Raw genomic sequence first — 20,675 nt, 5'->3', positions numbered from 1 at the left:
CTTTTTTTTTTTTTTTTTGAATGGGAAAAGGTATTTATTGGCAAATGATATATCAGATAAGGGGTTAATATCCAACATATACAAAGAACTCATTAACTCAACACCAAAAGGACTGACAATCCCACCAAGAATCTGAATAGACATTTTTCCAAAGATATATTGATACATATGACCAAGACACAGGAAAAGATACTCAGCATAAAAAAGCCCCCATTACTCAACATTAGGGGAATGCAACTCAGAATCACAATGAAAGAACACCTCACACATGTCAGAATGGCCATTACAAAAAGATAAGAAATAACAAGTGTGGAGGATATAACAAGTTGGTGAGGATGTGGAGAAAACCCCTGTGCACTGTTGGTGGTACAAATTGGCTCAAGCATTACGGAAAATAGTATGGAGAGTCCTCAAAAGCAGAACTACAAAAGGATCTAGCAATTCCACTTTGGGTATTTTTTTCCAGAGAAAACAAAAACATTAATTAGAAAAGATGCATGCATTCCTATGTTCACTGCAGCATTACTTACAGTGGGCAACATATGGAAACCACCTGAATGTCCAGCAACAGATGAACAGATGAAGATGTGGTATATTATGCACAGTGGAATGCTAGCCATAAAAAGAAAAATCTCTTGTGACTTCAATGTAACAGCATGAATGGTCCTAGAGGTTATTATGCTAAGTGAAATAAGTCAGAAAGAAAAATGATGTATGATTTTAACTTACACGTGGAATCTAAAAAACAGCAAATGAAAAAAGGAAAACAATAGAAACAGATACAGAGAAGGAACAGTGATTGCCATAAGGGAGGGAGTGGTGGGTTGAATGGAGAGTAACAGGTACAGACTTCCAGTTACAATATAAATGAGTCATGAGGATGAAATGTATAACGTGGAATATACAGTCAGTAATATTGTAATATCTTTGTCTGGTGACAGATAACTAGACATACCATAGTAAATATTTTGTAATACATAGAAATATGCACCTGGAATTAACATAGTATTACAGGTCAATTATGCTTCAGTTAAAAAAAAAAAAAGATAGTTCTTTGAAAAGATCAATAGAATTTATAAGCCTCTAGCCAAGCTAACTGAAAGAAGAGAAAATACAAATTTGTAAGATCCAAAATAAAAGTGGGACATTACTACAGATCCCATGGATATTAGAAGGATAATCAGGAAATACTACAAACAACCATATGTCCACATGTTTGGTAACCTAGGTTAAACGGAGTAATTCCTTGAAAAATACATCTGCAAAAACCTACACAAGAAGAAAAAGACTGAATAGGCCTATATCTAGTAAAGAAACTGAATCAATAATTAAAAACCTTCCAGAACACCAGCAGGTCCCAGATAGGTTCACTGGTGAATTAAAACATTTAAGGAAGAATTTATGCCAATTCTATACAATCTCTTCCAGAAGACAAGATGCAGAAGGGAACTTCCTAATTCTTTATATGAGGTCAGCATTATTCTAAAACCAAAACCAGATAGTCTTTAAAACTACAGACAAGTATCTCTCATGAACACAAATGCAAAAGTTCTCAACAAAATATTAGCAAAACCAAAAATGTATGCAAAGAATCTATTCCAGATATGCAAGTTTGGCTTACCATTTGGAAATCCATTAATCTATCACATCAACAAGCTAATGAAGAAAAATCATATGATCATATCAATAGATACAGAAAAAGCATTTGACAAAATCCAGCACTCATTTTTTATAAAATTAGCAAACTAGGAATAGAGGGGAACTCTCAACTTGGTAACATCTACAGCTAACATCATACTTAATGGTTAGAAACTAGAAGCTTTTCCACTAAGAGCAGGAACAAGGCCGATGTCCTCCCACCATCCCTTTTCAACATCATACCAGAAGATCATTAAGAAGGTTCAGAAATTCTTGGGAGGATGCAAGGGAGGCAGAACGTGACTATGAGGTCAGCTGGTGGCCACATGGCTCCATCTAATGGCTTTGCAGCTTGCTCCATGTTCCTATAATTGACTCTGGAGGCCGCCTTGAAAGGTCCTGCCCACAGCTGAAACAGTTGTTGGGGCCTCTCCTTATCTTTTATTCTTCACCTTTGTCAGTTTTTAAGCTCAATGGAAATTCTGCAGTTGAATCAATGTCAGAGAGCAGAGGTAGGAGAGTGCAATGGGCAGGCCAAGGCTGCTGAGCTCTTACTAAAAGTCAATATTTTAGGCTCTGGCAGGCCATACAATCTCTGTCACAACTACTCGACTCTGCTGATGCCTCAAGCCATAGAAAATAGTACATAAATAAGTGGGTCTGGCTCTGTTCTAATCCACTTTATTTATGGACACCAACATTTGAATTTCATATAATCTTCTTGCATCACAAATATTTTTCTTTTGATTTTTTTCAACCAAATTAAAAATTGGAAAACATTCTTTGCTGATGGGCTATATCAGGACAGGCAGCAGGCCAGATTTGACCCAGGGGTCACAGCTTTCTGACCCCTGGCACAAACACATTTTACCCAAGAAGCTAGTGTCTCCACTTACAATCTGACTTTAATAATACCATGTCCAACAACAGTGATGACAGCTAACGGCTTTACTCCTTACCAAGCATGTTCAGACGTACTGAATCATTTGATTGGCAAACTAATGATAAATATGAGAGTCAGGTAAGATGATGCTCAGGGAAGAGAAGAAACTGAGACTCAGAAAAACTAAGAGACTAACCATGGTTTCCAGGCAGGAAAGAGCCACTGGAACTCCAACCCCCATCTGACTAACAACCTGCAGGAATAAGACTTCCTATGTACCCATTTCTTTTGGCGATACCACCGCTGTTCTGCTCTCTCAGGTTGAAGATGTGGAGATATCTTTGGCTCCTCTATCTCCTTCAGTTCCCAGCTTCAATTTCTTACGGCAGGACCTTGGGAAGACCTCTTGGGTTTGTCCTGCTCTCACCACTCCTTCTGAGGGAAGACTCAACTGGGATTCAGACAAAGATGGTGGTGCTCAATCAGAATAATATAGGGGTCAAGGGAAGGAAGTGCAGGAAATTCAAGAACCAAGCCACAGATCACTGGAACTGACTCACTGGAGAAGACCCTGATGCTGGGAAAGACGGAAGGAAGGAGGAGAAGGGGACAACAGAGGATGAGATGGTTGGATGGCATCACCGATTTGACGGACACGAGTTTGAGCAAGCTCCGGGAGTTGGTGATGGACAGGGAGGCCTGGTATGCCTGGCAGTCCATAGGGTCACAAAAAGTCAGACACAACTGAGCGACTGAACTGAACGGAACTGAAGCCCAAGACATAAAGTGAAATTCAAGCAAGAGAATGCTTCCAATTCATTAATCCTTCAATAATACTTACAACATACAGTGCACTGGCCAGGCATTGTGGTCAACACTGTTTCAGTAGAAGGCATGGGGACCTAAGTCCAGTGAAAACAGGTTAGAACATCAGATCTATAAGACGTGGATGACAACAGCAAGGTAGGGACTGAGAGTGAGGAACAGAGCAGGAGAGCCAATTATTTCAGAAGCAAGATGTCTGGAATCCGGGAATCAGCTGGATATTACATTAAAAAAACTAGCAAAAGAGAGATTGGAGCAGACTGCTAGTGTGAGACCCTCATGGAGGAGGTGAGCAGGGGCCAGCTGACTACCTGTGAATGGCAGCCCAGGTAGGTTAGAGAAGAGGGAAAAGAGGCAGAGATGGCATCAGGGTCCAAGGCACTCACAAGTTTTCCAACTGTAGGAAATTCACTGCCAAGAGAAATGTTTTAACTCAAGCTTTATCAAGCCAGGTCTCACTGGCAAACTGTCCAGATCTTGGGTTCTTAAATTTCAGAGCCCTACTTTAAGTGATTCTTAACATAGGAATTCCTCACTAGGGGAGGGAAGTCATATCAGCATGGGATGTGCACAGATAATCTGAAAAAACACATTCAATGGGTCTAGTTATGTGGTTTATAATAGGAACTACAGAAAGAAGGTTGGGAAAATTCTTCTTGGGAAGTGAGTGAGACACCAGAGACAGTGAGATGGTGTTTGAGGGGACACGGATCTAAACAAGGTTGAGAAAAATTACTCTTCAGAGTATGTGAACTTGGTTCTGTTTCTCCAGCTGAGAAGGTGAGACCCCTACGGATCACACCTTGTGTTTCTCAGGCATCCACCAAGGTCCCTGACATGGTGTTGGTCAGTAAGTGCTTTTTCCTTTTTCAGCAATTGTATATTGCTTTTAAATGAGTTCACAACTTTTGAGTAAACATGATTTTCTTTCATGGAGATGCTATAAACTGTTTCCAGCAAAATGTTCAAGGCAGTGTAAAATAAATTTAACACAATGATGGCTTTGAAACTTAGAAATCAATAAGAGAATGCAAAAGCTAGAAGAGAGAATGTTGGAAAGATTTTTAATAAAAAGAAAATATGATTCTTTATGAAGAAGAGAACCAACAATTGCTGTTTTTTAACAGAGAGAAATCACACTGAAGAAAGAGGTATGAATTGGCACGACTTTTTGGAGCTGCAAGGAGAAGTTGCAATTGATATCAAAAGCTTTTTAAAAAGTATGAATTTTGCTTTCAGAAGTTTCATTTGTAGAAGCAATGTACCTTAAATAGTTAATCATGGAAATGCATAAAATTTTTTTAATTCTTTTCACTGCACCATTATTTATAATAGAGAAGAACATGGAAACAGCATCAATATTCAGCAATAAAGGAATGGTTTAAACACTTAAAACGAAACAAAACTTTAGGCTATGCCCACAGAGTGAATATTCTACAAAATTAACATTATTTAAAGAAAAATACTTAATGGTATGGTGTTGTTCCCATTATATATTGCAAATGAAAAAATAGCATATGTATAATGTAAACTCAGTTGTGGATAAAAATGTTATGAGAAAAAAAATTTTATATGTATAATTGAAATGATGTACTTCAAAGGTTAACTGAAGTCATCAATGAGTTGTAGAATTAAGGATGATTTTTTGTTTTCTATACTTTTAAGACTTTCCAAATTATTTCTAATCTTTTAGTATATTTAAAATTTAAAAAAAAAACATATTTTACCCCCAAAGGCTCTACAAAATTTTGTAAACCTTTGCAAATGGAGGTTAGCACTAGATTGCTGATAGTGGGGAGCAGAAGGTGAGGCCCTTCCACTTGGTTAATTCCTCAGCCCATAGCTACAGATTCATTATCATCCTACTGATTCTGTTTCTTGAAAATTCACTGAATGAAAGAACAAAAATATAGCAATATAATTAGGCCTGTGATCTCCTTCTGTAAGGAAACAACCAGATGCAGGGGAAGGTCTAATGAAAAGCAAAAAAAGTAGACTATGATTATTAAAACCAAGTTCTCCATCACACTCACCAGAGCCCTCCTGCATACAGGTATTCCAGGAACAACAATTTGCCCTCTCCTAGCTTGTTCAGTTACTAACTTGTGTCCAACTCCATGCAACCCCATGGATTGCAGCATGCCAGGGTTCTTTATCCTGTTCTATCTTCCAGAGTTTGTTCAGATTCATGTTCATCGAGTTGGTGATGCTATCTAACCATCTCATCCTCTGCTACCCCCTTCTTCTTTGGCCTTCAATCTTTCCCAGCATCAGGGTCCTTTGCAGCGAGTCGGCTCTCCGCATCAGGTGGCCAAAGTATTGGAGCTTCAGTTTTAGTATCAGTTCTTCCAATGAATATTCAGGGTTGATTTCCTTCAGGACTGATTGGTTTGATCTCCTTGCAATCCAAGAAACTCTCAAGAGTCTTCTCCAGCGCCACAATTCAAAGGCATCAGTTCTTCAGCGCTCAGCCTTTTTTAGGGTCCAACTCTCACATCCATACATGATTACTGGAAAAACCACAGCTCTGACTATACAGACCTTTGTTGGCAAAGTGATGTCTTTGCTTTTTAATACTCTGTCTAGGTTTGTCATAGCTTTCCTTCCAAGCAGCAAGTGTCTTTTAATTGCATGGCTGCAGTCACCATCCACAGTGATTTTGGAGCCCAAGAAAATAAAGTCTGTCACTGTTTCCATTGTTTCCCCATCTACTTGCCGTGAAGTAATGGGACCAGATGCCATGATCTTAGTTTTTTTTGAATGTTGAGTTCTAAGCCAGCTTTTTCACTCTCCTCTTTCACTCTTATCAAGAGACTCTTTAGTTCATCTTTACTTTCTGCCACTAGAGTGGTATCATTTGCATTATCTGAGGTTGTTACTATTTCTCCCAGCAATTTTGATTCCAGTTTGTGATTCATCCAGTCCAGCATTTCATATGATGTACTCTGCATAGAAGTTAAATAAACAGGGAGACAATATACAGCGCTGAGGTACTCCTTTCCCAATTTTGAACCAGTCTGTTGTTTCAAGTAAAGTTCTAACTGTCACATCTTGACCTGCATACAAGTTTCTCATGAGATAGGTAAGGTGGTCTTGTATTTCCATCTCTTTAAGAATTTCCCACAGTTTGTTGTGATCCACAGAGTCGAAGGCTTTAGCGTAGTCAACGAAGCAGAAGTAGATGTCTTTCTGGAATTCCCTTGCTCTCTCTATGATTCAGTGAATGTTGGCAATTTGATCTCTGGTTCCTCAGCCTTTTCTAACCTCCACTTATACATATGGAAGTTCTCGGTTCAAAAACTGCTGAAGCCTAGCTTGAAGGATTTTGAGCATAACCTTCCTAGCAGCATGTGAAATGAGCACAGCTGTATAGTAGTTTGTAAAAAGGGAAGACAGAGAGGATAAAAAAGAAACTGCAGATTAAAAAACATTTCCATGCATCTTGTCAATTGTAAGTATGGCTGGTTTTTAATAGACTGTAGCTGAAAAGTCTCCCATACTGCTTAGAAGGGTATTCTTAATTTTCCTTTATGGCTGATAATAATGTTTTATTAGCTATATTTATCCCAGACACATACAAATTCCCTTTCAATAAAGGGAGCCAGATGATATCATGATTTGGCTGAACTAATAATTATTTGTTGGGCATCTAACAAAAAGCTTGCAAGGTGGGTATTACTACCTTCATTTTACAGATGAAGAAAATGAAGCTTAAATAAAGTGCTTAAAGTCATGTAGCTAAAAAGTGGTTGAGCTGCAATTTGAACCCTATGGCTGTAAAGCATACGCCTATCCAGTAGGCCAGTGGGTTGTTCTGGGAAGGGATGTGGGCAGGTGGGCCAGGATAACCGTATCAGGAGACACAGTGGGGCTTTTTCAAATTCTAGGGAACGGTGTGTATCAGGTCACTTCTGTTATTCTGACTCCTTCTTTCTCTAACATTCTCTTCCCTGTTTCCTCTCTCTGATAAACGTTCCCTCTCTGCCTCTACATGGGTCTGTCTCCCACTCTCTATCTCTTTATATAAAACTGTAGTCTGTGTTTCCCTCTCCCCCGACCCCCGCCTTTTTCCTCTCTCCATCAGGCTCTGCATGTCTGAATGGCTCTGTTGCTCTCTGTATATGTCTGTCTTTTTCTCTCCCTCCACCTGCCCTGTGTGTGTGTTTATATGAGAATACGATCTCCTAGTTCCTTCCCAGCTACGGCATTTTTCCACCTCAGCCCTGGGTGCCAGCCCTGTGTGCCAGCCCTGTGTGCCCTCCACTGGGAAACAACAGCACTAAATGGCAGAAATCCTGAAGGTTTAAAACTCATAATGAGCAGTGCTGAGGATATTGAGGATGGGATCAGAGTACATGGAGATGTGGTGCAAAAAGAATTCAGAAAGCAGGAGCAGATTCCTAGGGGAATGACAATGAGTTTTACTATGAACATGTGGAGTTTAAAGTATCTACACAGTATCCATGGGGCTGTCTCTATTGGCAGTTTAAAATGTGGATATGGAGAAACCCAGGCTAAAGACTGAGGTTTGGGTTTGACCAGTCTATTGATAGAAGCTGAAGCTAAGAGCAGAGAAAATCACCCTGGAGTACAGAGTGTATATTAGACAGGGCTCTCCAGAAAAACAAAACCATTATGATATATATATATATATAGATAGATGTATGTATATAAACTTATGCTTAGAGACATGTTTTATATACATAAATGTCACACACACACACACACACACACACACACACTTATATATATAAAGGGATATATCATAAGGAATTGGTTCATGCAATTATGGAAGTTGACAAATCCAAGGTCCGCAGGGTGAATTGGCAAACGAGAGACCCAGGAAAGCTGATATTTCAGTTCAAGTCCAAAGATAGGGAAAAAACCAATGCTCCAGCTTGAAAGCAGTCAGGCAGGGGGAACTCTCTCTCATTCAGAAGAGAGTCAACCTTCCTATTCTAGTCAGGCCTTCAGCTGTTTGGATGAGGGCCACTCACATTAGGAAAGGCAATCTACTTTACTCCATCTACCAAGTGTTCATCTCATCCAAAAACACTCTTCCAAGTACACCTGGAAAAAAAGTGTCTCGACAGCTTTTGGCCAGTCAAGTTGGCCCAGGCAGGTTGACACATACAATTAGCCATCCCAGAGTAAGACTGGACAAGACCAAGATCATAATGCCTAGGAACCCCAATATTTAAAGGCCATCAGAAGAGAATGGGAAGAGAAGAGACAGCAGAGAAATGGTCAGAGGGGCTCAGAAACCTGGACTGTTGATATGAAACAACCCAGCATAACTATTTCCAAGTGTTCATGAGGATGTTTTCACATTCTATTCATCAAATCCTTTGTCCAGGTACAGCCAAGCCCACTGGTGCCCTGGCCTATGCAGAGGTTGCCCTGCAGAGTTGCTGCCACCCTGTGCAGGCTCTCTCTGCCTGAGGTTGTCCATCCATCATAGGAGGTTGTATGCAGCTGGCTAGAAGCACCAAGGAAATACTGCCCTAGAGGCCATCCTCAATCAACAAGGCCTGCTATTTGGTGGGTATATTAGTTTCCTATTGCTGCTACCCCAAATTTAATGGCTTAAAACAACACAAATTTCTGCTCTCACATTTCTAGAGGGCAGGAGTCCAAAATCAGTCTCATGGGCTAAAATCAAGATGTCAGCAGGGCTGGTTCCTTCTGGAAGCTCCAGGGAAGAACATGTTTCTTGCCTTTTCCAGCTCCTGGCGGCTGTCTGCATCCCTCAGCTCATGGCCTCTACTTCTATCTTCAAAGCCAATAGCACAGCACTTCAAATTTCTCTCTTTCTCTAAGCTCTGCTTCCTATGTCATATTTCTTCTCTGACTCTGACCCTCCTACTTCTCTCTTAGAAGGACCCTGTGATAACCTCTCCCTCTCCAGGTCCTTAACTCCCTCGTATCTGCAAAGTTTTCTGTGTAAAGTCACATATTCACAGGTGCCAGGGCTTAGGATGTGGACCTCTTTGGAAGAAACATCATTCTGCCTACCACATCGGGGAGATTCCTTCCTTTTCCTCATCCCTGAGGTATGTCCCACACAGCTCCTCAGAGAATCTCCAGCAAGAAGGAACCCCAGCAACAGTCCACTCACGAGCTTGCCCCTTTGCACCGGCTCCCCACTCTCCCCGTCTTACTTCCACACTCCCTCACCATGCTTCATGTGGTCACGTCCCAAATAAACTCCTAGCACCATCTTGCTTTTAGCGAGAATGCAAACTGAGACACTTGTCTAATTCTGCCAACCATACAGGCAGGCCTGCACTTTGGCATACTAATTTTATTCATTTTGTGTATTAAAACAAACTCTCTGGAAAAGAACAGAAGTAAAAAAGCAAGAAAGACAAGCAAGCTGGCCAAGTTCAGAGCAAAAACCATCTTCATTTATCTAAATGAATTCTAATCAAAGACTTCAGGCTACTTAAATTTTAAAAACATACCCTTTCCATACAGCATTGTGCAAGGTGTATTTCACAGCCAATTCCACGTAGCTCACATTCAATTTTGAAAAGGTTATAAATCAGATCTCTCTTTAATAATCAAATTTTCAACATCATTTACATTTTTCAGTAAAGTTTGAAACCTGATTTTTATCTTAATCAATGAAAAGAGAAATGTATGTTCCACCTATAAAAAATGAAACATCAGAACACAGTCCTTTGTTCAAAGCATATATAACTAAATTTCAATTACAGTGTTTCTGTAATGTCAAGAAATAAATGGAGACTAGCTCTTTTTCTTTCTTGTTATTTAATCAAAAGTGCCTTTTCCAGCCCAAGAAACAGACAAAGCTTTTTTCCAACTTATATAACACATTTGAGAATAATAAAATGTACCAAGGTTTAAATGTTGTATGCATGTTTTTTTTAAGAACCTTAAGTTTTTCCAGCTACAGATTACTCTCTAATGATGCTAAATTCACCTGCTTTAAAATCACACAGAAACCCTATCTATAATTATTTGCTCCTCACATAATTACAGAACAGTTAAGATTCTGATGAATAGAATGACCTACTTCTTTGCTTAGGGCTAAGTGAGCAGTAATCGTGCATCTAAGAAGCAATTAATTCTGAAGCCTCTGCCCTGATATTTACAGAGAAGGGTACAAAGAGCCCAGATACCCTAATCTCTACTTTCAAGTAACATTACAGATGTCAGTAGCTGATAGCAAAGTTAGGAATGACACTAGATACCTACTGGGAAGCTACCAAGGAAACATCTTGTAATCAACTACACATCTTCTTGGGATCATTTATTAATGATAACCATACTGAAAAACCATAAGCTGTATGTATGACTGTATGACGAGAAGGTTGTTATGAACTTCTACCACACAGAAGGATATGGTGCATTAATGAAGAAGAAACTATTCCTCCATGTATGTTCTTTCTCTTCCCCAAAAGGGAAGCATGATATACAACACTGCTCATCAAGGGAACATACAACTTGTCCATGTCCCTCCTGTTCACCAGACTGGCAAGGGGGGGAAAAAACCACTTTACTTTGCCTAAGACACCCTTGAAAATCCTTCTGACACCAAGGTTTCTGATCTATGGTTTTACCACTAGGAAGCATCAAGGCCACACTCAGTTGACCTGAAATTTTCCCTGACTCACTCTTACAGTTCTCTCTTCACATTTCTACGTACCTGATTTTCAATCCCTTGGTGAAAAAGAAGAGCTTGGTCTGCATACTTTATTTTTAATAGAAACTTCAGTTTCCAGTGCAAAGTCAAGTTTGTGTGTGTTGCTGGCCAGATGCATTGAAACTAACATTTGCTTGTGTGCGTTGCTGGCCAGATACACTGAAACTAACATCTGCCATCTCAAGATGCAGGTGAGGCTGTGGCAACCAGAAAAACCATCAGGCCTACGTCTGTAGTTACGTGTGTGCTCCCTCAGCGTTATGCGACAGATTGCCTCAGTTTCAAAGCAAGATCCCCACGCTCTCCTCTCCTTCATATAAATGTTGGGACTTCTACCTATAAAAAGCCATGGCTTGATCATAGGACGAGACCAAGGGAAGGCTGGCTTAGTGACCAGGTAACTCTGAAGTCTGATGTTTGCTGATGACCCTTATCTAAACTTTCTGACATGACTCTACTTGGTCATCATGAAGCTTCTACTTTTCTAGTGCCATGGCTCAACCAATAGATGAAATCAATTAGAAGTGGAGCACTGAATGAGGAATAAAGTGGTTTTCAAGGCAGCTTCAGGGTTTGTTTTCAAAAATTCCATTTACCAGTTCCTAACATGACACTTCTCACAATAATGGGCAAATATCAAGGTGTACTCTCAAGAGAAATGGAGGCAAATCTTTGGCTAAGAGCACCTCAGCATTGCAGTTAATACACTCAAAGGCAAGCTTTTCTGCCATCTAAATGGATTACTCAAAAAGAAAGTTCCCCTGAGCTCTTGATCCTTAGGAAAAAAACCAAACTGCCTTGCCAGATCACTACAGGCCGGCAGGAGAACAACTTCCATCTTTCCCCTCTGAAATCCCTTCCCCTCTGAAATCCCTTAAGCAAACTTTGCATACACTCCTTTGGAGCAGTTGTTTAACATTTTATTAAATGGGGAAACATTTTATTAAAGCAGTGGAACCAATCTCAATATCCTTATTCTTTAATCATTTCAAACATACTTCTGTTTCGCCAAGTTCTTGAGATGCTAACCGTCCTGTCTGTCACGCCTGCTTACTTTCACCTCATGCTGAGATGTCTCCTGGTGTGATCTGTAGTTTCTCATGGGAACGGGTATTTCAGTGGATGCTGTTTCCCCAGGAGTCTTGGGCAGCCTGCACTGCGGAAATGTCCCTACAGGTGAGCAGTTTCTGTTTGCCTGTGCTGAGCGTACCAGGGGCTTCGCCCACCCAGAACAGCGGTGTGCGTTCGTTTCTGAGTTGTGGGGTCTTGCATGATGAAGGCAGGCCTGGAGCTCTCACGTCTCTCTCGGCTCCTGCCCCAGCCTCAAGCTGTATATTTTACACTTTGTTTTGATTCATGCAAAATTTCTCAGTTTGTAACAGGAGACGGAAATCCATATGCAGTCCACCACACTGCTAGAGCTTGAAATCCAGACTTGACTTCTAACCACGTGTTTTCGCTTTTTTATTTATTGAGGCAGAATTCACAAATCATCAATCCTAAAGGAAATCAATCCTGAATATTCACTGGAAGGACTGATGCTGAAGCTGAGGCTCCAATACTTTGGCCACCTGATGTGAAGAGCCGACTCACTGGAAAAGACCCTGATGCTGGGAAAGATTGAAGGCAGAAGAAGGCAGCAGCAGAGGATGAGATGGTTAGATGGCATCACTGACTCAATGGACATGAATCTGAGCAAGCTCCAAGAGATACTAAAGGACAGGGAAGCCTGGTGTGCTGCAGTCCATGGGATCGCAAAGAGTTGGACACAACTTAGTGACTGACCAACAACAGCAAGAATTCACAAAACCTACAATTGACCATTTGAAAGTATACAATTAAGTGACATTTAGCACATTCCCAGTGTTTTATAACCATAACCTCATCCTAAAATGTGTTTTATCAACCCAAAGGAAACCCTATACCCAATAAGCAGTCATTCTCCCTTCTTCCCTCCCCCAAACCCCTGGCAACTACTAATCTGCTTCCTGTGTTTATGGACTTACATATTCTGGATATTTCATATAAATGGAAGCATACCATATGTGACCTTTTGTGTCTGGCTTCTTTCACTTAGCTTAATGTTTCAAGGTTTGTCCAGACTGTAGCATGTACACCAATGGTCAAAAAGCATAGGAAAAGGTACTGAACATCCTTAGTTATTAGGGAATGCAAACCAAAGTCACAGTGAGACACCACTTCATACCCACTAGGAAGGCATACTGAAAGCAAAACAAAAAATAAAACAGAGAATAACAGTGTTGGCAAGGATGTGGAGAAACTGGAACCTCACGCTGCTGGTAGAAATGGAAAGTATAAAGCTACTGTGTAAAACAATTTAGCCGTTCCTCAACAAATTCAACATAAATTACCATATGACTCAATAGTTCCATTCTTATACATAGATATCCAAAAGAATTGAAAACAGCCCCTCAAACAAATATTTGTCCATAACAGCACTAATGTTCATAACAGCACTATTCAAAGTAGCCAAATGTGGAAACAATTCAAATATACCTCAACTGGTGAATGCATAGTGTGGTTTAATGATACAATGCAATATTACTCCGCTGTAAAAAGAAATGAATACTGATACTTGCTGCAACATAGATGAATTCTGAAGACATTAAACTGAGTGAAAGAAAAAAGACACACTAAGTGATGGAAGATGAGGCAAAGAAGCTATGCAGGTCCTCTTTGAAGCTGGGTGGGTGCCACAGGGAAGGGAAAAGGCAGAACTCATATTCCATCTGCACACACTCCACTCATCGGGTCTCAGATCCCACAGGAGACCCACCTGCCACACTTCCTACTACAGCAAACACCCAACATGACAATCAAGCCAGGCTGCCTGGATGACTAGAAGACATAAGTCTCCTCTCATTAAAACAATTTCCCACTTAAATTATTTACTTCTCTGGAGTAATCACAAATTGTACCAAGTCAACTGCTACACCAGAAGCAGAAGAACCAGAAGCAAAATCTTGGGTAGGTTTTTTATTAATATGCTTTCATTCAATTAGGAGAAGAAGTCAACGTTTACTGAATATCTAATGGTACCAGGTACTGGGTCAGAAAACATCTATTTATAATGCCTTGTATATTTATGAATTAAAGTTAAGTCTGCAGCTATGTTTAAAAGGGAGGAAGAGAAATTGACTCACATTTTTTCAACCGACATAATTAAATCCCAAAGCTCTGAGCATCAATTAGACACTAGAAATAAAATCTGATTATCTGAGACTCATTTCCATACAAACACTTTTTATGAGTTGCCTAACCACGCATGGCCCTGAATTAGCCATCAACCAAAATGGATTTGTTTCTACCCAGCAACAAACAAACCTGGAACCCATTTACGAGTTTCCTATGAAGAAACAGCCAGAGACCTTTTGTTTAATTGGCAATATAAGCATCTACATTATTAATGATAAGTTTATCTTCTTCTTAATATAGAAGTCTAAAGGCCATCCACACTGCAGCAAGTAACAAATGTGCAGAAAGAGAACCTAAACAAACGGCATCCACTTTCTCTGTGGTCCAATGTTATGGGGAAATAGTTTCCAAGATTTGTGTGAGGTTTTATGTTCACACAGAGACATCTGCAATAGATCTGGGAGTGAAGTGCAGCTACTATGAACATCTTAACTCTATGAAAGTTGCTTCCAAAATGGTAATGCAGTCTCCGATAGATTAACAAACAGAAAATCAAGACCCAACTCATTCACAGAGCCAAAAAGAAATCAAAAAGAATAACTTGATTGTCTTACTTGTTTTCTCACACCGTGTACCTCCTAGGAGGCTGCCATCTTTTTTCATCTTAGTGAAAAGAGCCTCCCTAGTTTCTTTCCAAGTAATATTTTTGAAGGGAAACTTCAAAAATATTGCTTAAAACCCCTTCAAAGCTTCTTCCTGCCTTTGGAGAAAAGTCTAAACATCTTCGTGTGGCTTATAAGATCTGCATGATTTCAGCTCTTAAGAGTTAAGTGTGTCTTACCACCAAATTACACATAAAGTTACACTTTAACTTCTATCCCCACCCCCTCTTTCCCTAGCTTACTCCTCTCATTCTTCAGGCTCAGCTCAAAAGGCACTTTTCAGGGAGGTCTGTTCTGACCCCTACACAGGTCCCTCTCCCAGGGCACCCAAAGAATCCTGAGGTTCCCATATTGTTAAGGTCACGTGCCACGCTGTAAGATAACTATAACTGTTTTTGTTTAACGACTGTCTCTCCTGTTAGTCGATTAAACTCTCCAAGGGAGGGGATGCCGGTGTTGCTCACTGCTGCAGCTTTAGCACCACCCAGGGCCTGGAGGGACATTGTAGACGAGGGTCACTGTCGAATTAATAAATCATCTTCCACAATAACGTATTCTCACGAGGACTGGGGCCACCATTCTCAGACATTTGGAGCCAGGTAAAGGATAACTGCTAATACAATTGAAATGGTTCTACTGAAAACTACCTGCACAAGGGGTTCTAAACCATTTCTGTGTACTGGACTCCTCTGCCTGTCAGAGAGGACTAAAGACCTCTTCTTGGAATCATGTTAATAAATGCATAAAATAAAATGAACAAAATGCTAAAGAAACCCTTATATTTAAATACCATTATCAAATTATTTTTAAAATTTGTGGTACAATAGCGAAGTGAAAGTCGCACAGTTGTGTCCAACTCTTTGCAACCCCATGGACTTATAAAGTCCATGGAATTCTCCAGGCCAGAACACTGGAGTGGGTAGCCTTTCCCTTCTCTAGGGGATCTTCCCAACACAGGGATTGAACCCAGGTCTCCCACATTGCAGGAAGATTCTTTACCAGCTGAGTCACAAGGGAAGCCCAAGAATAATGGAGTGGGTAACCTCTCCCTTCTCCAGCAGATCCTTCCGACCCAGGAATCAAACCGGGGTTTCCTGCAATGCAGGCAAATTCTTTACCAACTGAGCTATGAGGAAAACCCAATACAGTAGTAAATATGCCTTTTTACTCTCTCATTAAATAAGAAGATTGAGGAACAGATCCAATAACCACCATAATTTCAAAGTGATGATAAGCATAAATGACATATTAAGATTCTGTGACAACTATTATGTTGATATGAAACTATCTATAATATTTATTGGTGAGAAAGACATAGTTACTGCTAATACGACTACAGCTACTGGCTCCACCCGTGATTAGACAGGACACTAAAATTCAGTTAGTGAAAACAAGCATGTAATTTTTACCATCTACGTTCATGGACCCCTAGAGAGATCTTCATGAAGGCCATGGAATTCCTCGCTTAGCTCTCCTGCTGTGGGAGAGTATGGGTTACCCGCCCTCCACTCCTGGATCCATCCCCACATCTGTGCATGTGTCTGTGTCTCCAGGCTGTTCTCAGACAGTGGCTGGGCATGGGGGTCGGGGTACCAGTGCATGTCCAGGCCTGTGTGGCAGAAGGGTCCTCTAGTGGGCAACTTGGGCTCAAGAACTCACAATCAGCCTGGCCAAAACATCCTGAGAACTGAGCTGTCATCTGCATCCTTTCCTACCAGGCCTCGCTCCTTGCGCCACTCCTTTCACAGAAGTCAGACCCGCACTGTAGTCTGAAAGCCCTCCTGGCCCACTCCTGCCCGCTGCCCTTTATCCTCCCAGGCGAACTCCCAATAAATCTCTCATATGCATAATCCCATCTTGACTCTGCTTCTCAGAGGACCTGAACTAACGATCCCTTTTAATCTAAGAAGAAAGAAAGGCCGAGTTAACTGATTTTATTCAGAACTGATTGTTCTGAAGATATCTGGGCATTTTACCAATACCTACTAGCTGATTTCAGAAACCATTATATCTAAATACCACTATCAAATAATTTTTTAAATTTGTGATACAATCTTAAGTATACCTTTTTACTCTCTCATTAAATAGAAAGACTGAGGAATGGATCCATGCTGCAGGGACCTCACCATAATTTCAAAGTAATGATGAGCATAAATGACATATTAAGATACCTGTGACAACCATAATGTTGACATGAAACATGATTTTTTTTAATAGAAAAAATTTAAGCCACTTTCCATAAACTCTTTGGCATCTAAAGGAAGGGCCATATGGGATCAAGGCCAAGGACTAGCTTCCCTGAACAGAAGACAATGGATCATCAAGGAGCCTGGAACAGGAGGAAGAGGGCTGAGCTCTGCAGCCGGCACAGAGACTTTATTTAAACAATACAATTTGAAGTAAACACACTGTCAACCCCTTAGAATATCCTCCTTTTCTCATTTTTGAGAGCATCTCTGACTCAATACTATGGAATGTACACATAACTCCACACACACAATAGAGAAGTTCATATACTGGATGGCTAGGTGTACTTAGAACTTCAGAGAAGATGCTGAGAAAATAGGATTGTGAAAAGTAAATTTTAACGCAGCGATGAGAAAAAGACTATTTATAGCACAGAGCGTTTCTCTTCCCCATGCTCCCCTCTTTCCACAAAGGTGATAAAAACATAAAAGGTAGCATCAGTACCAAAACGGAAAAGAACACACCCAAAAAATGGTGGGGGGGGGGATGTAAATATGTACATAAGAATCAAGATGACAGCAGTAAACACAAGAATAAAATTTCTAAGAGCTAAGGGGGAGAAATACGTTCTTAGCACCCAACATTGAAACTTGGAACATATTTTCTCACTGAAACCTTTCTGGGTACGTTGGTTAGATTCTGTAGGACCCTTACAAGAAATTCTGCTTCTAGTACACTGTGAGCTAAGTCAGTAGTTACAGTTGCTGCAGGGACCTCACTGTGACAGATAACACGGCTTCTCAGGGGTAATGCCCTCTGCATTTCAAATCAGTTTGGGGAAATGAATTCACTCAGAAATATCTCATGTCAGCTCATGTAATCAGATAAATGATGCTGTGGACTGAATTGTGTTCCTAATAAAAGATATGTTGATGCGCTAACTTCTAGTATTTTAGAATGTGACTTAATTGGAATTGCAGATGTAATTAGTAAAATTAAAATAAGTCAGGGACTTCCCTGACAGTCCAACGGTTAAGACTTCACCTTCCAATGCAGGGGGTGTGGGTTCAATCCCTGGTTGGGGAGCCAGGATCCCACATACCTCATGGCCAAAAGAAAAACTAAAACATAGACCAGAGGTAGTATTGTGACAGAGTCAATGAAGACTTTAAATATGGTCCACGTCAAAAACAATCTTAAAAAAAAAACAGTCATAATAGAGCAGGATGGACCCTTAATCCAATATAACTGGTGTCCCTGTAAGCAGAGGACAGAGAAAGAGAGAATACCACGTGAAAATAGAGACTCGTGGGGAAAAGATGGTCATGGAACAATGACGGTGGATACTGGAGTGAGCATCTCCAAGTTAAGGAGCATCTCCAAGCTAAGGAACATCAAGGACTCCCCAGATCCCCAGAAACTAAGACAGAAGCACAGAACAGACTCCCACTGAGAGCCTTAATGAGGAGTTCACCCTGCCAACACTATGATTTCTCCTACAGCCCCCAGAACTGTGAGGGTGTATATTTCTCTTAAGTCACCCAATGTATGGTTCTCTGTTAATGCAGCTCAAGGAAATGAAACCTCCCTGTCCAGCCTGCCTGCCTCTGTCACCACCAAGTCCCTGATTTGTAAATCTCACAGTAAGGTACTGGGTTTCACGGGCCTTGAGTTCAGGCCAAAGGTGGATCAACACTTTTGGGAACTGGAATCCTGGTAGCAAAACTCAGCCTGCCAATGCTCTCTATGGACCTGAGTCTCCTCTTTGTTCTGAACTAACAATTTGCATTGTTGAGACGATCTAGTTCAATTCTGGCCTCAATACATTACACTTAAATTGTACTTTTCTTCCAAGAATACTTATGAAAATTGCCTCATTAATTCTCCCCACTCTTTTGTGCAGTAAGAAAGGGACAAGTACTATTATCTTAATTTTGAAGATGAAGACACTGAATCCTAAGATCCTAGGACCATGAAGAACATTGAGAGGTCATTGGTTCCAAAGAGGCCAAAACCTGTTGCTTCGCAGAATCACCTGAGCAATGTAGCAAAAATACAGATCCACGCGCCCAGCTCAGAAGCTTCAGGACACAGCCCAAGGGTCTGTATTTCTGACAAGTTCCCCAAGGAATTTTTAATAACCTGATTAGCACGATTTGTGAACTGGCATTTGGGAACAACTGATTGATCTTGTCTTTTTCAAGTATCAGGAATATATGGCAGATCCCTTTTACAAAGTAAGAATTCTTATGATCCTCCAGTGCTAATAAATTATTTTTATTCTAGTGTTACTTAAATAACTAAAACCCTAAGACTAGATATAAACCCCTAACCCTGATAGCTCTTTTATATGACTATAAAACCACAATGAACTCACAAATTAAACACAATTCCAATAAAATCTAAATCGACACCACCAGTCGCTACGTGGCTGCTGCACAGACTGCAGCAGGACCGGCCCCTGACAGCCTGGCAGGCTCAGGCTGCGTGGGCTCCCTGAGACTCCATCCCCCTCCCCTCTGCTCTCCAAGAGCCACTGCCAGGCCTGCCTTCCTGCAGCCTGCCTGCCTCAATGTCATGGCCTTCACTGCATGAGAACGTGATCATAAACACAATGCAATCACGCGGCACACTCAGCTCTAAGGAATCATCCACGTAATCCAAAATATGCGTGTCCTGATGGATGCACATTTGCATCCGAATGCAAGCACAAGATTTAAAATTTCTCACAGTAAACGCATGGACCTGCCTTTGATAAACATGGATCTAATCCACCTGCCTTCTTTCTGACAGAGTCAGAACCCAGTGGATGTGGGCTTCGATTTCTTGGTAATAGTTAACACTATATTGTGCTCACTATACAGCGGACACACATTCTAAACCTTTTATATGAACTAACTTGTTTACTCCTCATATCAGCTATGTAAAGTGGGTACAACCATTGCCTCTACTGTGCAGAACTGGGCAAGAAAGAGTAAGAACTGGGAACTGAGAGAACTGGGCAAGAAAAAGTAAGTAATTTGCCCAAGCTCACACAGCTCATAAGGGCCAGACCTGGGATTCGAACCCAGGAAGTCTGGCTCCAAAGCCTGTGCTCTTCACCACTAATTACATATACTTTCAAGTTAATGTATTCGTATTCCAAGATTAACAGTAGAGTCTGACTTCTCCCTACTCCCAACTACTAAGAACCCGAGGCACTGGTTCCAGGCTGGAACGACTTGCACTTACTAGGAGCCTGGGTGAGAGGTGGGAGGCTGCACTGCATAGAGACAGAAACAAAGGGCCTCAGGGACTCACAAAGTCAAAAGGCCAGGCAACCCACCCAAAGAGGCATCCACCCAGAAAAGCTGGGTAAAGTAGGAAAATCTGGGTGAATAACAATAGGGTGGAAACCAAGGAAACCAGATGAGTGAGAGGGTCTAAGCAGACCGAGACAGAACTTAGAAATATTCTCCAAGGAGAAAAGGAAAACTCATGCAGCCTTGAAAGTGACAGGGAGGAAGATATTAAAGTTGCCAATTTAGCTGCAGTAGAATCCTGCACAAAAGAACCTGAGTCAGCTGAGTATGAACTTATACATGTTGCCCAGGAGGACTCCTCATAAGAGAAGGAAAGGCGACACTCGGATCTCTGGAGAGTTGTCACGAAATTT

The 20,675-nt window shown here is 40.9% G+C and overlaps 1 protein-coding gene across 1 annotated transcript in view; it reads right to left on the bottom strand.

The window, feature by feature from the left end:
- The window catches only part of LOC104994195 (chromosome unknown open reading frame, human C14orf37), a 132,844-nt gene that overhangs the window by 9,435 nt on the left and 102,734 nt on the right, over positions 1–20,675 (bottom strand). The gene's annotated exons all lie outside the window — the stretch shown is intronic.

This window comes from Bison bison, unplaced genomic scaffold, assembly GCF_000754665.1.
Source record: "Bison bison bison isolate TAMUID 2011002044 unplaced genomic scaffold, Bison_UMD1.0 scf7180017864254, whole genome shotgun sequence".
NCBI lineage: Eukaryota > Metazoa > Chordata > Mammalia > Artiodactyla > Bovidae > Bison > Bison bison.
The sequence above is the reverse complement of the archived record's forward strand: the minus strand, read 5'-3'. Positions and strand labels throughout refer to the sequence as shown.